We start from the raw sequence: 16,558 nt of genomic DNA, 5'->3' as shown, positions 1-16,558 counted from the left end.
GTATGCCTGTGAGAAATATTATCTAGGTGTCCCCTAGCAGACTGTCAAAAGTAGTTTTCAACATATTTCTTTAAAGATACATTTTAACTTTAATTACTTAGCTGAGAAATGATGGAATACAAAATGATTAGTGTGTCAATGTTAAATCTCTGAGAATCATGAGGTGCTAAAACTCATCCATTGAAACTGAAGAAAACAAACCAAGAAAAAATAATGGGCTGTAGTTACAGAAAGGGTTGTATGAGTTAGTAGGATGTTGCCAAAACCCTTTCCACTATTTCTTCTTCTAAGTAGTGTAAAGGCTGGGCCAGCAAACAACAAGGCAGACAATCTGACTAATATTGCTATAAATTAAAATTTTATATTGCAAGTTTTACCATTCCTACTTGAAACAATTGAAGACTGAATCAGAAGAATAAAGAATAACGAAGAATAAAAAAATCGTAAAGGAAAACAAATGAACAAGAAAGGAATATTGAGTAGAGAAGTTAGGGGGGATGAAAAGCTGCTAGTCTAAAAAAAAAAAAAAAGATTTTATTCTAAACTTTTAAGAATTATAATAAGAATTTTTGTCCATTGTGTAGTCAAGCAGTAATAATAAGGGATGCATTTATTGTTACAGTCCAATTTAAAACCCTGTGCCTGAAACACCAGTAAAATCTGTGGAAACTATTCATGCAGATCAAAAGCACAGTGTGGCTCTAAATAATTTCAGTGAATGCTCTTTATTTAGGCAAGATTTTTAAAGACCCCTGAAGGTAGACAACCTTGCAGTATGTAGCCAAATAAACTAATATGTCAACTAATATATCAAAGTGAAATTTGCCTCTCATAGCATAGCCATAGTCTGTAGCTAAATGAAAGAACGTACTTTAGATCAGAATGCAGAAATCAAAAGGTAATAAAATTTCTGTGAGAAAATAGAGACAAAATACTAGTAGAGGTTAAAAATATTTTTAAGTTCCTGTATCAAATGCTAATATTCTCATTAGATTTTTTTTAATACCACTTGTATTAGTAATCATGTGGTCAACACAGCTTTTCAGCAGGTTCTTAGGGCTCCCAAACTGCCTGAGGTCTAGAACACTATTACAGACAACTGAGCGCAGGTGCTATTCACCAGAACCTACAGCATTGATACGTTGTTCACATTTTTACAGCAAGTCTCTGACAAAAGTAAAGCTGTTCTGTAATGTTTTGTATGCTTTTAAATTTTAACAGACATTTTCTCATGTTTTCCATATGAACATTGTCATGTTATCTCATTTTTCCCCTTAGTCTCTATCATCAAACTAAGATTGTATCTTTTTTAATACAGTGAGCACTAATAAGTGTGTGCGTGTGTGTGTGTATATAAGTAGCTTTATAATAACTGGTTTTGTGTGGATCTGAATCAAAACAAGATCAAGAACACTGCCTAGCTTTATGGTTCATTTCGTATTTCAGTAGCATGGTTCTTGTCTTTAAAAAAATATTGTACTGAGAAAGGAAAACTATATTAAGATTTTCAAGGTCTTTCTGTTGATTTCTGTTGTCATATTTTTTCTCTCCTGTACAGTGAACAGTTAGATCCAGTACAGTGTAGAGGCGAAACCTGTGCTTCACGTAACAGCCAGACCTATGGACTTTATTTCAAGATTGTTTTTTTGTTTATTATACAAGAATATAGGGCAGGCAATGAAATTAAATATTTATGTCATACATACATTTTTGTCCTATTTTTATTTTCTGAGGTTAGTAATAACTGAAGTGTTTTTAGCGAAGGAAAGGTATTTTATTGCAAGTATCATCATTACCCCTGAGCTCACAATTCATAACCTGTGGGTAAACTTGTATATCCAGCAGAAATACGTGGTAGCTCATGAGATTCAATAGGTGCTGGAGTCCATCTGCGGGCATTTATGGGCATTGGATGCAGTACTTCCCTCAGCCCAAGCCAGAGTCCTGGGGCAGCGGTAGAGGTTCTCCAGCCACCAGTTGTAACTTCCATTTGGCTTCACGGCGTCATTCCCGTATGGATTTTCTTCTGCTGAAAAACTCCTTTCGTTATATTTCTGACATCTTGTTTATTTAAATATGTGCTCAGATGGGAAAAAAACCTGATGCATTTTATATATAAAGTAAAAAGCAATTCCTGAAATTTGGTAAGGTTCTTGCGTCAAGACTTGTTCTGTTTTTCCCATGTTTGTGTTATTTAAGAAGCCACTCCAAGTTCTACTGTAAGGTACTTTTTATGCTTGACAGGCCAGTTAATGTAATTTTATTTGTTGAGAAGTACATACATCTTACTAAAAATCTGTAGTAAACCTTTCCGAATTTAAGTCAACTTTTATGTTCTTTAAGGTAAGAAATACTTTAATAACATTATCTTATTGATTACTGGAGTGTGTAACACAGACATCCCAATGTGTTAAGTAATTATTGTACAACAGCATGCCTAGTTGCAGCATTAATTCAGACTGGACATGAATTCACGTATCTCTCCTCCCCTTTTCAGGAAGTGGGATACTTGTTAAATTAATTAGATAGGAAGAGACAGCAGATGATTGAATAATTTGGTATAGTAGAAGAAAGCTATAAAGTCCAGCGGAGAAGGAAAGCCAGATCTCTGGACCAAGCAGCAACCACAGGATGGAGAAATTGGAAATGGCATTTGGAGATGAGTAAAATGAGTAGGACCAATTAATTAAGACAATGAACTGGAAGAAATTTCATTTACCTGAGAACCTAAAAAGAAAAGAAAAAAAGAAAAAAATCTAATCACATTGTGAGCTTTCACTCTGCTCCTTCTTCAGATGATATTATCATATTCATGAAAATGTTTCAGGAAATGCTGGAATCCCCAACTAATAAAGCTTTTTACCTTTTCATTATGCTTTTTCAGGTATCAGGTAAGTTCTCAGAGAATTACAGTGTATTCCAAAACCTAGAGAGAGCATAAAGTGACTTATAAAACCAAAGTAACCAGTAGCTCTTAAAACTTGTTGGGTTTTACCAAGGATTTGGGGGGGTGGCAGCATTTTGCACTGCCCCGTGACCTTTCATACAAATGCTAAATTAGCCCAGGCATAGAGGGGTGCTAGCGAAAGACTTCACTTTACTCTTTAACAGCAAAAGTTAGAACAGAAAATTCAGACGTTGACAACACATTACACATTCACAGGAATACAGGCTAAATGTGAGCAATATATTCTCCTTTCTCATGCAACCAAGTTTTTGAAACAATGTTTAATCTGTTCTTCAGTGAGTTTGGTTTCCTGATGTTTATCGTCACGAACAAAAGCAAAAGCTTTACGAGTACAGAGGTACTATGAAAAATTAAAATTATCTATCCCGGCGTTTTCGAACTGCTGAATGTTCTAATTTGTGCGCTGTGACTCTGCATGTTCAGTTCTGTATTATTTTTTTATGCTTCCCACTCTCTACTTGTAAATTCATACATAAAGATGAATCTGCAGCACTTTGTCAAATGAAATTATCCACCAACAAAAGCAATAACAAGATCTTCAACACAGCATAAACAAGCATGCAGAACCACACATTTCTTCTAAAATACCCATTACCGAACACAGTTGCCCACTTGAGGAGAGGAATTCTTTCCCTCAGCTACTCCAGCTGACTCTCAGATCTGCCTCTGAAAAGCCTTTCCCTGCCATTACAGAAACAAACTCAGCTTGAGCAGGCAGAAAGTAGAGGTGAGATGACAATTTTCCTTTGTATGCAAAAAAAGCTGTTTCAAAAGCCTACCTTTGACAAATACTTTCCGAATGTGAGTGGCCTTCCTTTTCCCTCAGCAACCCAATGGTTTATCTCCTTGAATTATTTTGATGCTTCGCCTCCCTGGCTCTTCTAGAGCTACTGATCAGCTCAGCCTTCTGCTGACCGATGAGGATAAGGGCCATTTGCCACCTCACCGACCTGTCCCCACTGGGCTGACGGAAACCTGAGCAATATTCGGACTGCTTATTTTAAAAGTGCTTATTTTAACAGGTAGTAAAATACATACTGTAATGTCCACTGAGGAGATTTGTGGCTGGGGCGAGGGGGAAGAGGGGAAGGACGTGATTCCAAACTCGCCTGCCCTGCCCGGCAAGGCTATGATGGGATGAAAGTTAGTTTGACTTAGGCAAACTGCTGATGGTTTCACTTCAATAAACAAACGCATAAATGAGGCACATTCTGGTTTCTTATAAGTTTTGTTATGAAAGGTCCACACATCTTTGTGTGAAATAAAAGTATAACGCTAATCAACACCTCCTAGTCATTAGCATACACATTCTATATATAACTTCTTTCCCTTCATGCAGTGAGATCATAACAGCTCTTTTCCCTTTCATTCAAACAGAAATTCTATCACTAATATATATTCTGTTTAAAAAATGCATTAAAAAAAGATGGAGTTTTTGTTGATCCAATGTTCTTCAGTTAATCAGCCCAAATGACAGCAAAATAGGTACAGAATGGCAGGAAAAGCAAAATTAAGTATAATGGAGTGAGCATGCAAGTGCTGTACGTTATTTTTCACTTCCAAAATGCTATCTATCTTTTTCAGCCTTTGCATACAACATATATGGGGCAATATCTTTATATACAGAAAAAAGCTAGTGAGAATTAGGAAGACCATGGTCTAGGTCCTCAAGTAGGAGTGAATCAGTATCGTGTAATTACAGAGGTTGAAGATATATTCACATCCGTGAGAGAATTCTATACCAGGAGAGAAAAATCATGAAGTGATGATAAGGCAGAGAAGTTTATTTTAGTTGTATTTGGTTTTCTTTGGATTACACAGCTTTTTTTTATTGATTGTATTATTCATTGTCTTGGTATTTCACTTTTTGACTGTGTTTTTCATAAGTATCTCAAAATCGTCACACTTTTAAGTTTTCAGTTGCTTAACATTCATTTCTTCCATTAAACTTTGCTTAGAAAAGAAAGTTAGAAGTCAAAAGAAAGAGTATTTGGAAAGCGATTAACTGTGTTTCTTCATTAAATGTGCAAGAAGTGGAGAGTGACACCTTACAGTCAGACATTTTCAAGCCTGAACCCAATTAGCTGCCCAGTAAGGCTGAAAATGTAGTTGCACACCGACGCAGGTGCCCCCCACCCCAAGGCCTTGGCACTTGTGCTCATAGTCATGCTGTTGTTTTCTTTGATATTGCAAGACATATGACCTCATTTATCATATGAGAGCATTACATTTGAAAATAATATGGTTTATCTGTTTGGAGTTTTGGACTGAAGGGTTATGTGGTTTAGCTTTTTGTTGCTGTTGTTCAGCTGAGTTGTTACCCATTCAGAGAAACGAGGACCGCCTGTTGGAAGTGTAAATGGGCTCTCACATGCATGCAAGAAGCTTAATGAGATGCCGAAACCCTAAGTCTGAGCACCAAAACTTGTGGCTATAAAATGCACGCAAAACACAGGCTCATGCTGATGGCAGGAACCAGAATACGCAACTCTGCTCAACAGAAACCAGAATACACAACTCTGCTCACTAGTGAGTTGTAAAACACTTTTCTGATGGCTGGAATCACTGGAACCACATTGCATTTTTTCTCTTCTAAACTGATCTTGTTTCACTTCAGCTGGAAGAAACTCTGTTTAGAGTCAACATGATGGTCCATAAACATGGGGAAAAGAGGGAAGAGTGAATGTTACATGCCTTTGAGTGCATTTTAAAGGGTACCATGTAGAATTTATGCACTGAAAATAGGGTGTTAACTAGCCAAGCAGAAAGAGCATGATGTCTGATCATATAGTCATCAGAGTTTCGGGGTTTTTTGCCAAAGTGCTTGTAGACTATCTGTCTGATCATCACCTGAGACCAGCTAATGCAAAAATTAATCTTTCACATATCCTGCTTCTAGGCTCTCCTAGGCTACTTCTAGTGTTGAATAGCAGGGATAAATTCAGTCTACTAAACTATTTCTCAGTAGAGAATTTAAAAGTTGCTGGTGGCTGATAAATACTGGAAGATTTTTTAACCAGATAGCATATAAATCCTTCTTTCTTCTCTATTAATAAGTCAAGAACAAAATGATCTTTTGTCCTATTGTAGTGACGAGTCAACAGACAAAGCTATAAATATGGGGAAAAGCCTGTTGGGATAATGCTGCTTGCACTTTGGTTTTCATTCCATTTGGCTTGCTCTCCCTCAACACTCTTATGACAGTGCATAGGAAAATGCTTTATTGGCTGGTAAATTAAATTCTAGATGCAGCTCTTCTCCTAAACCACTAGCCCTCCAAAAAGAGAGGATAAAATAATGGGGTTTGTTGCCTCAGTAAGAGGCTCCTTATCCGTCATTAAAATTAAACCCTTTGGAAGTGGTACGATTTAATCTCAGTTACCAAGCCACCTGTGCTGCAGCCTGCAGCTCTGCCAGGCTGGGGTGCCACCCCGTAGGAATTTTGCATGGCAGTGCTCATGCAGGTGTGAGAGCAGTGTAGTGTGAAATAGGCAGTCTGCCCAAGGCAGGCAGCCCTGTAACGGCAGTGGCACAAATCCCAGAGGGACGGCTGCCTGGGAGAACTTGCTGGCTGAAAATCAGCTGAAGAACATATTTAAATATACCAGCCATTAGTCTGGATTGGGCACCCTACTGTCATGATGAGATTGTTATTTAGCTAAGTCTTTCCTACTCTATAGTACTGTAACAGAAGAGGACCATAACTGGAAGAGGACTGAGACATCCTTTTTTTTTTTTTTTTCTGAAGCCTGATAATAGAGTCCTTTGAAAGATGTTTCTGGCAGAAGATTCCACATCTCTGAAGATGAGACTTCTTCTATTTAGGTAGAATACTATTTCTCCTTAATTAAGAACCAAGAATGTCAGTTTTTAGTAGTACTAGGGACCTACCATTCAGTGTTTGGAAAAAAAAAAAAAAAAGTTAAAGCTCTCTGCTCTGAATTTATAAAAAATGTGTAACTGTCACAAATAAATTGTTTCAAGGACATGGAAACATGCTAAGCAAATAGATCAAATTTTGGATCAGATTAGGAGCTTTTCCAGTACAAGGAAACTATATATTTGAAACTCTTTGAGTTTAAAATTCCTTGATCCTCAAATCCCATTGATTTTCTCCGTTTCTGTGCTGTGGTCCTGCTGCTGCTTGCATGATTTTATGGTATTTAAATTCTCCCCAGAGAAGATTGCAGACTCATTCTGCTGCAGACTGTACAAACACAGTGAAAAAGCCATTCTCCAGAAGACTGTAAAGGCTTACAATCAACATATATAGATATGTTGATATAACAAGATGTAACAAAACTCAATACATGAAACATTTACAAAGAAAAGTGATCTGGTCAAGGTCATCAGCAAGATCAGTGGTGGAACCAGCAATATCATCCCAGAATCTGGACTGGGAATCAAGGGCTATAGTCACTATTCTGTAGTTGCTAGATCTCTTTATACACAATATGACTTATAGCCACAAATGCAAATGTATCAAAATCATTTCCACTCAATTGTATTCTCCTCTGCGAATCAGGAACTAGAAGCTATCACCATGCACTCAACAGCATCAGTATTAATTGGTCCCATTTCATATTCTTTTCGTCTGACCAATGCAGCTTGACAGTCTCTAATGGGATTTTCAGATGCACACCATGGATTCTTAAGAAGTGATCACTTTTTCTTCCCAAACATATGAGTTCTCTCTTATTCAGACCTACTTCCACACCCTTCTGGTAATTTCCAAACACACAATGAAATGCTAATTCTTTTTAATCTGGGGTTTTTTTTGCTGCCAGTAATTGCAGAAACATCTAACAATATGAGTTAACGTAACTGATGTTTTTCTCTAGAAGCAGCGCTATTTCAGTCACTCTTTTAGAAGCTATTTTATAAACTAAGATTTTTGTATTTAAAGATATTAGTAAAATTTTACAAATTTAAAGACAAAGTATATTCTCTCTACACCAGAGGTCATACTTAGTCCCTGTAGCCTGAGTGTATTACAGATACATGAGACTAATTATCAGGGATCCAGCAAGGAAAAAGAATGTGGCTTGCTTGGTGAAAAGGGAATGTTGAAGCAAGTTACTGAATACCCCATATCCTTTGGGCTGACACTGTATTTCTAGGATTACATATCTACACCCTTGATGGATATTGTCCATTGAGTGGAGACTGCCATTTCTCCAAAGTATAGACGTATTTAGAAAGTACAGATTAAAAGCCTGCTATGAATACCAATTGCAGTTCTAAATGGTGTAGAAAATAATCCAGACTAATCAATATTCTCATGAAAGCTTTTATATTCATAAAAGTCACAAATGCATGAATGATCTGGACAAGGTGGATCGAGTGCACCCTTGGTAAGTGTGTTGGTTTTGCGTGGCAAGGTTTTGGTAGCGGGGGGGGCTACAGGGGTGGCTTTTGTGAGAAGCTGCTAGAAGCTTCCCCTGTGTCTGATAGAGCCAATGCCAGCCGGCTCCAAGACGGACCCGCCGCTGGCCAAGGCCAAGCCAATCAGCGCCTCTGTGATAACATATTTAAGAAAGAGAAAAACAGTTAGAGAGAGCTTTTGCAGCCAGAGAGAGGAGTGAGAAGATGTAAGAATATCTGCAGACACCAAGGTCAGTGAAGAAGGAGGGGGAGGAGGTGCTCCAGGCGCCGGAGCAAGATTCCCCTGCAGCCCGTGGTGAAGACCATGGTGAAGCAGGCTGTCCCCCTGCAGCCCATGGAGGGAGGATGAGGGGGTGTAGAGATTCCACCTGCAGCCCGTGCAGGACCCCACGCCGGAGCAGGTGGAGACACCTGAAGGAGGCTGTGGCACCGTGGGAAGCCCGCGCTGGAGCAAGCTCCTGGCAGGACCTGTGGACCCGTGGAGAGAGGAGCCCACGCCAGAGCAGGTTTGCTGACAGGACTTGTGACCCCGTGGGGGACCCACGCTGGAGCAGTTTGCTCCTGAAGGTCTGCACCCCGTGGAGGAGACTCACGTTGGAGAAGGCCGTGAAGGACTGTCTCCCATGAGAGGGACCCCATGCTGGAGCGGGGGATCAATGAGTCCTCCCCCTGAGGATGAAGAAGTGGCAGAAACACCGCGTGAGGAACTGACCGTAACCCCCACTCCCCATCCCCCTGTGCCGCTGGTGGGGGGCGGAGGTTGAAGCCGGGAGTGAAGTTGAGCCCGGAAAGATGGGAGGGGTGGGGGGAGGTGTTTTTAAGATTTGGTTTTATTTCTCATTCCTCTACTCTGTTTTGCTTAGTAATAAATAAGATGAATTCCCTCTCTAAGTTTGGTCTGTTTTGCTCGTGGTGATAATTAGTGAGTGATCTCTCCCTGTCCTTATCTCGACCTGTAAGTTTTTTTTTCATTGTACCTTTTCTCCCCTGTCTAATGAAAGAGGGGAGTGATAGAGCGGCTCTGGTGGGCACCTGGCCCTCAGCCAGGGTCAACCCACCACAGTAAGTTTGCAGATGACGCCAAGTTGTGCAGGAGTGTTGATCCGCTTGAGGGTAGGAAGGCTCTGCAGAGGGATCTGGACAGGCTGGATCGATGGGCCGAGGCCAAGTCTATAAGGTTGAGCAAGTCTCAGTGGCGGGTCCTGCACTTGGGTCACAACAACCCCATACAATGCTACAGGCTTGGGGGAGAGTGGCTGGAAAGCTGCCTGGCGGAAAAAGTCACCAATCAACAGATGACTGAATATGAGCCAGCGGTGTGCCAAGGTGGCCAAGAAGGCCAACAGCATCCTGGCTTGTATCAGAACTAGTGTGGCCAGCAGGACTAGGGAAGTGATTGTCCCCCTGTACTCGGCACTGGTGAGGCCGCACCTTGAATACTGTGTTCAGTTTTGGACCCCTCCCTACAAGAATGATGTTGAGGTGCTGGAGTGTGTCCAGAGAAGAGCAATGAAGCTGGCGAAGGGTCTAGAGCACAAGTCTGATGAGGAGCAGCTGAGGGAACTGGGGTTGTTTAGTCTGGAGAAAAGGAGGCTGAAGGGAGACCTTATTGCTCCCTACAACTACCTGAAAGGAGGTTGTACCCAGGTGGGTGTTGGTCTCTTCTCGCAAGTAACAAGCAATAGAACAAGAGGAACTGGCCTCAAGTTGTGCCAGCGGAGGTTTAAATTGGATATTAGGAAAAATTTCTTTACTGAAAGGGTTGTCAAGCATGGGAACAGACTGCCCAGGGGCGTGGTGGAGTCACCATCCCTGGAGGTATTTAAAACATGAATAGTTGTGGTGCTTAGGGACATAGTTTAGTGGTTGGACTTGGAAGTGCTAGGTTAACGGTTGGACTCGCTGATCTTAAAGGTCTTTTCCAACCAAAATGATTCTATGCTTCTATGATTCTATGATTTTCTGTCTCATTTTTTGGCCTATCCTAAAGCCAAATTTGATTGTGAGATTGTCTAGATATAAGACCACATAGGTTTTAAAAAAGATTTGTAAGGGACGTTATAAAAATGTTCAGGTATTCTTTCAGAAGTGGGAAAACCCATGTGTATTTAATTGTCTCTATATTTTAAACCACTTAAATCCATTTTATCTTTACTTATACTCTATGTATTATTTACTACACATTGAGTAAACCAATGAATCTAAATGACAGTGCTCTTACTCAGGTTTGTACCCTACACTTGCAGTGATACAAGTTCAAATACCCTCTTGTAGGTATTGTCTTCAAAGCTGTTATACCTATTGCATGAAAATACTCTGGCAGACTTCGCTGAGGCTCTATCTTAATCTTAATTCTTTTCCCTAGCCTATGGATCTTGTTTCTCTAACCTTTCTGAATAACTAAGATCATTGTATTGCGGTGGCACTCTGCTTGCCCTTAGCTGCACCTTCTCCATTTCTGTAATATCCTGTTTTATAATAGGGTGACCTGCACTGCGCCGTTTTCTTAATATGGACTCATTAGTCTCTTGGACTGTGCTGGGATAATTTCCTCAAATTTCTATTGAATAATCATATCTATACTTTTCCAATTAATTGTTTGCTTTTACCTCTTTTTTTGACTGATAAACACCACACAGATTAGCTCACTTTTTTTTCTGGCAATGTAAAAGCCCTTATTTTTTCAAGTATCATAGTTTGATTTAAATCAGAGGCATGTGAAAGGGATTGGGATAATCTTTCTCCTACTAGAAGCTGAAAATCCCTGCCTCTGACTCCTGTCCATTCCCAAACTGCCTCTTCATTCATCCTTTCTCCCCACTCCCTTGAAGTCCCTCTTACATTGTGACTAAGGAGTTCACAGTGAGTACAGAAAGCCAAGAACTGCCTTTCTTAGAAGCTACATGAATATGAACACGGTGATGGGGACAAGAGGTGCAGAAGGGTGCGAGACTGATGGTGAGATGAGAGGAACACTTCATAAGGAAGCAGAGGGGCTGCCAATGGACATGAGAATGCTGGGAGAGGGAGAAAGTGCATTTGGGATGGATCTTATGGCATTTAAATTTTCCCTAGAGAAGACAGCAGGCAAGAACAGAAGAGGAAGAATGGGGAGGTCACTTGGTCACTGTTAAAAACATCCAAGTCAGTGACAGCCAGCATGGCTTCACTAAGGACAAATCATTCCTGACAAATTTGGTGGCCTTCTACAATGGGGTTACAGTGTTGGTGGACAGGGGAAGAGCAACTGACATCATCTACCTGGACTTGTGCAAAGCATTTGACACTGTCCCGCATGACATCCTTGTCTCTACATTGAAGAGGCATGAATTCAATGGATGGACCTCTCAGTGGATAAGGAATTGGCTGGATGGTCACACTCAAAGAGTTGCGATCAATGGCTCGATGTCTAAGTGGAGAACAATGATGAGTGGTGTTCCTCAGGGGTTGGTACTGGGACAGGCACTGTTTAACATCTTTGTCGGTGACATGGACAATGGGATTGAGTGCACCCTCAGCAAGTTTGCTGACACCACCAAGTTGTGTGGTATGGTCAACATGCTGGAGGGAAGGGATGTCATCCAGAGGGACCTTGACAGGCTCAAGAGGTGGGCCCGTGCAAACTGCATGAAGTTCCAAACGCACATGGGTCAGGGCAACCCCAAACACAACTACAGGCCGGGTGGAGAATGGATTGAGAGCAGCCCTGAGGAGAAGGCCATGGAGGTGTTGGTGGATGAAAAACTCAACATGACCCAGCAAGGTGCACTTGCAGCCCAGAAAGCCAACCGGGTCCTGGGCTGCATCAAAAGAGGTGTGACCATCAGGTCGAGGGAGGTGATCCTGCCCCTCTACTCCGTTCTGGTGACACCCCACCTGGAGTACTGTGTTCAGCTCTGGGGGCCCCAGTACAGGAGAGACAGAGTACAGAGTACAGAGCTGTTGGAGTCAGTTCAGAGGAGCGTCATGAAGTTGATTAGAGAGGTGGAGCACCTCTCCTGTGAGGACAGGCTGAGAGAGTTGGGGTTGTTCAGCCTGGAGAAGAGAAGGCACCAGGGACACCTTACAGCAGCCTTCCAGTACCTAAAGGGGGCCTGCAAGAAATCTGGAGAGAGACTTTTTACAAGACCATGTAGTGCCAGGACAAGGGGTAATGGCCTTAAGCTGAAAGAGGGTGGATTTAGATTAGATATTAGGAAGAAATTCTTTCCCGTGAGGGTGGTGAGGCACTGGAACAGATTGCCCAGAGAAGTTGTGAATGCCCCATCCCTGGAAGTCTTCAAGGCCAGGTTGGATGGGGCTTTGAGCAACCTGGTCTAGTGGATATCAAAGAAAACCCACACTCCTTGTTGCTTCATATCTGCTAACATTAAGGTTCTGATTCAGTCATCCCAACCTAGAAAAGTTAGAGAGACTGGACAGCACAAGTGCAACAATTATTAAATCTTCAGCAGGTCTGAGAGCTGGACCATCTTTCTGCTTCAGAGACACTGTTGTGCTCTGAGCGTAGATCTGGAGATGGATTTGGAACCCTGCTTAAATATTTTAAATTCCATCTTTTAAAGACAATAAAAAAGTCAACATTTTTCAGTGCTGATCTTTAAGAGGTTTGTGGCACAAAACTTCTGTTATATCTTTTATACTTGCTAGTTTCAGCTGCTAATTTTTCATGCTTCATATTATCATTTTTTTACATATTCCTCAAGGTGCATATTATTCAGCATCAAAATATTATTATTATGTAACTGACAACAGATAGAATATGGGTAGTGCCAAGCAGATTATTCTGTGTAGCTTTTTGGTAGCAAACACAAGGGAATATCAGCATGGGAGAGATTGGATTGGGAATATCAATTTGTAATTACAAATGATATTTAATTAAAAAATTATAACAGATTAGCTATACCATTACTTTCTGTAATTTTCAGAATCACAACAAAAATATATTAGTGCATTATGCTATCTTATCTTCATATGTAGTGATTTGTTTAACAGCACTTTGCATAAATTAACAGAAAGCAGGAGAATCTCTACAAGCACGAGGGAATTCACAAGGCAAAATGATAGGGAATCACTTCATTTCCAACCCACTATGCTATCCATAAAGAAAATGATGCCCATGCTCTTTACTTCTGCCGACATAGGAATATTGTCACAGAGAGTTTGTGGCATGTGCCTTCAAGCAAGCGAGCTTGTGAGTTACAAACCAAAATTTATATCCAAGTTCAGTAGTAACAATCACTGTTGGAATATTTTTTACAGAAAACCTACTTTTTACTCTTTTCAAACTTTTTTAAAACCTTTTTTATGTTTAGAACTCTTAGGTTCACAATCAAACCTTGAGTTTTGAATAGAAAATTAGATGAACTTCTGTTATTATACTACAAAGTAATTTTATTATGAGAAAAGAAAGAGCGCCTGATACAGATTAAGGGTCTACAAGTGAGAAATATCAAACAAGGGTAGAGCCTACTAGGAGGATGATAAAACATACATCCCTTATTTTTCATGCTTGGAAAATCAGAGCTGTTAGCATCCAAAGAAATTTCCGGTGTAATGGTTCTTCTTGAGATTCTCATCTTCATGCCTATACTGCTTATTCCCACTGCTGTGTTGTTTTCTGCAGATGTTGGTCCATTTCTAGCCCCTCTGCCATTTGATTGCATCATCAGAGAAGCATCGCATCGAAGTTCTCTCTCTCTGCTGTGCAGGAGACCACTGATAAGGCCATGTATCTACGCTAACTCAGTTTGTGCCACACTCAGCCAGAGGTGGTCTGGATGCAGATTAACAGGTCCACTGTTTCTGCCACACGATAGTCAATGAGTCGCTAAGAGGTTTTGTGATAACAAAGACTAATTAAGCATATATAGAGAAATAAATCTGTACTAAGTCACTAACTTAGCATCTGGGATGTGTTCTGCATCTTACTACTCTGGGAGGGCTAACACTTCTCCTCTTATAAAGGTCCTTGGAATTACTCACTTAAAGATTATAACCCGAGTTTTTAAGAAATTAACATCAATACAGCTTTTTTCTATGGTCCTCTTGGAAAGATGACCACCACATTCATTCCATTCCTTTTACTTCATCTTACTGCTGAACTGACTTCATTTTTCACTGGTATTCATAAAAATGACTTAACCTTAAAAAAAAAAAAAAGAACAGAAAAACTCTCTGACGGTGCCAGAGTTCATTTATGTCTAAGCTTTATATAGCTATAATCTAGCTTCTACAGAACAAGCCCCTTGAAGGCCTTCAGAGGTTAAATATCTGTATTTAGATCTTTATCTTCCTATTACTCAATATCCCCATCCATTGCACTTTGAGCAGTGGTTATGATTTGCCCTCATGTAAGACCCTTGGCACCTTATTCATTTTTGCCTAATGTGGTTTTCTTCATTGTTCTGACTACACATTTTCCACTTCTTATTATAACTCAGACATCCATCCAGACAGAGTGAATTTGACAATTCACATCTAAGATTTTCTCTTGATTTTTTTTTTTTTTTCTGGAGAAATATCAGATTGAGTTGGACTTTCCTACCTGATAATGATGTGCAATGAATCAGCTAAGTAAAAAGTACCTTACCTCATCTTTTCTGACTGTCCAGGTTGGCCTCAAGGATAAGAAGGAAGACTGTGAAACAACATAGGCCCAGGAAGAAACCCTCGTATGAGAGGAAGGCACCAGCCACTAAGGGAAATTGGAGGTGTATATTGAAGCTGGGTATTGGAAGAAGATGTGTGATAAATGACTGCAGAGGACAGCAAAATGAGCCAGGATCAACAGAGACTACAGACTTTTATTCATAATTATGGTGGGGGAGAGACAACAAAAATCCTCTTGGGGACAGATAGCCAATGGATAACGCTGCTTTATCTGGTAGCAGATATATTTATATACTCTACACAGAGGAACTAATCTGGGTTTTGTAGGCTACCTGTGTTCTAAAAGGTACACTGTGTATTGATGTTAGCTGAGAAACCTGCAAAAGGTTTCATTTTCAGTAAGGGAATGGACTGTCTGGGAATCTATAGGCACTTGAGGTGCATTAAATCTTCATCGAACTCATCTCAGTAGCTGTGGCCATATATGAAGGAAGGCCAATGCCTCAAAGGGATTTCTATATGGTAAATAAGAGACAATGAACTCTTGATGTTCCCTTGCAAATCCCATCCCTATCTTTCTTTACCTTCACTGTTCTCAGTCAGTCTTGTTAACTTAAAGAGCATCATTCACTCAGGACTTTCTCTGGATATATGTATCAGAGCCACTTCAAGATTTTTTTGCATGTATCTCTTTGCAAGAGCCTTGATAAATATAATCTCCTTTCCCCCCTCTTCCCAAATATAATATTCCTCTTCTTGGCCCCAAATTGAGTTGTACTCTGACATCAGTTCAAAATACCATTGGTAGCATCTGTTTTCTGGTATGTATATTAAGTATTCCTAGTACGAAAGGGACTTCTCTTGACGTGGATCTTCTAGGCTGTACTGTACAACAGCATAAACAAACCACAACTTTGAATAGAAATAAAACTCGACCCAAACAAAATATAGACTATTTGTGGCAAAAAAATGCAGAGATTTTTGAAACGCAGAGAAAAACACTGTATTTGTCTCTCCTATTTGTTTCAGTAGATCATACATTGAATGTAAAAGAACCGTACATCAAAATTTTAACTAATACTATTGGTTCAATGTGAAATGTTAACTACTTACATTATTGACAAAATTATTATTGCAGAACTTGCAAATTTATATTTCACACTTGCATGAAATGACATTTGTCTGTGAATAGAAGAGAGTTACTAAATTTGGAGAAGTTATGTTACTTTTACCAAATCTTTTAATGTCAAATCAAAATGTTTTCTCCTAGAAAACTCCACAGTTGAAGCCTGAAACACTCCGTTGGATAAAGAACTCCTACTGAAAGGCAGAGGAAGTGGAAACAATAAATGTATTGTTTAAAGATAACCCTGTAAAACTTTTTTCTCAACATACCTTTCCCTGAAAAGCCATTCATGAAGATTATAGTTTCAGTATGGGAACATTGTTTATGAATACATTATAGTTCATATATAAGAATACTATGTGTTCATAAGTTGTTCCTATTCAACAATCCATGTAAAATGCATGAAGCGATCTTAGGCCAGCTATCAACAGGTGGTGTCAGTTCTAGCAAAACTCCCTCTGTTCATG

Source organism: Balearica regulorum, chromosome 1 (assembly GCF_011004875.1).
Source record: "Balearica regulorum gibbericeps isolate bBalReg1 chromosome 1, bBalReg1.pri, whole genome shotgun sequence".
Lineage (NCBI taxonomy): Eukaryota > Metazoa > Chordata > Aves > Gruiformes > Gruidae > Balearica > Balearica regulorum.
The sequence above is the reverse complement of the archived record's forward strand: the minus strand, read 5'-3'. Positions refer to the sequence as shown.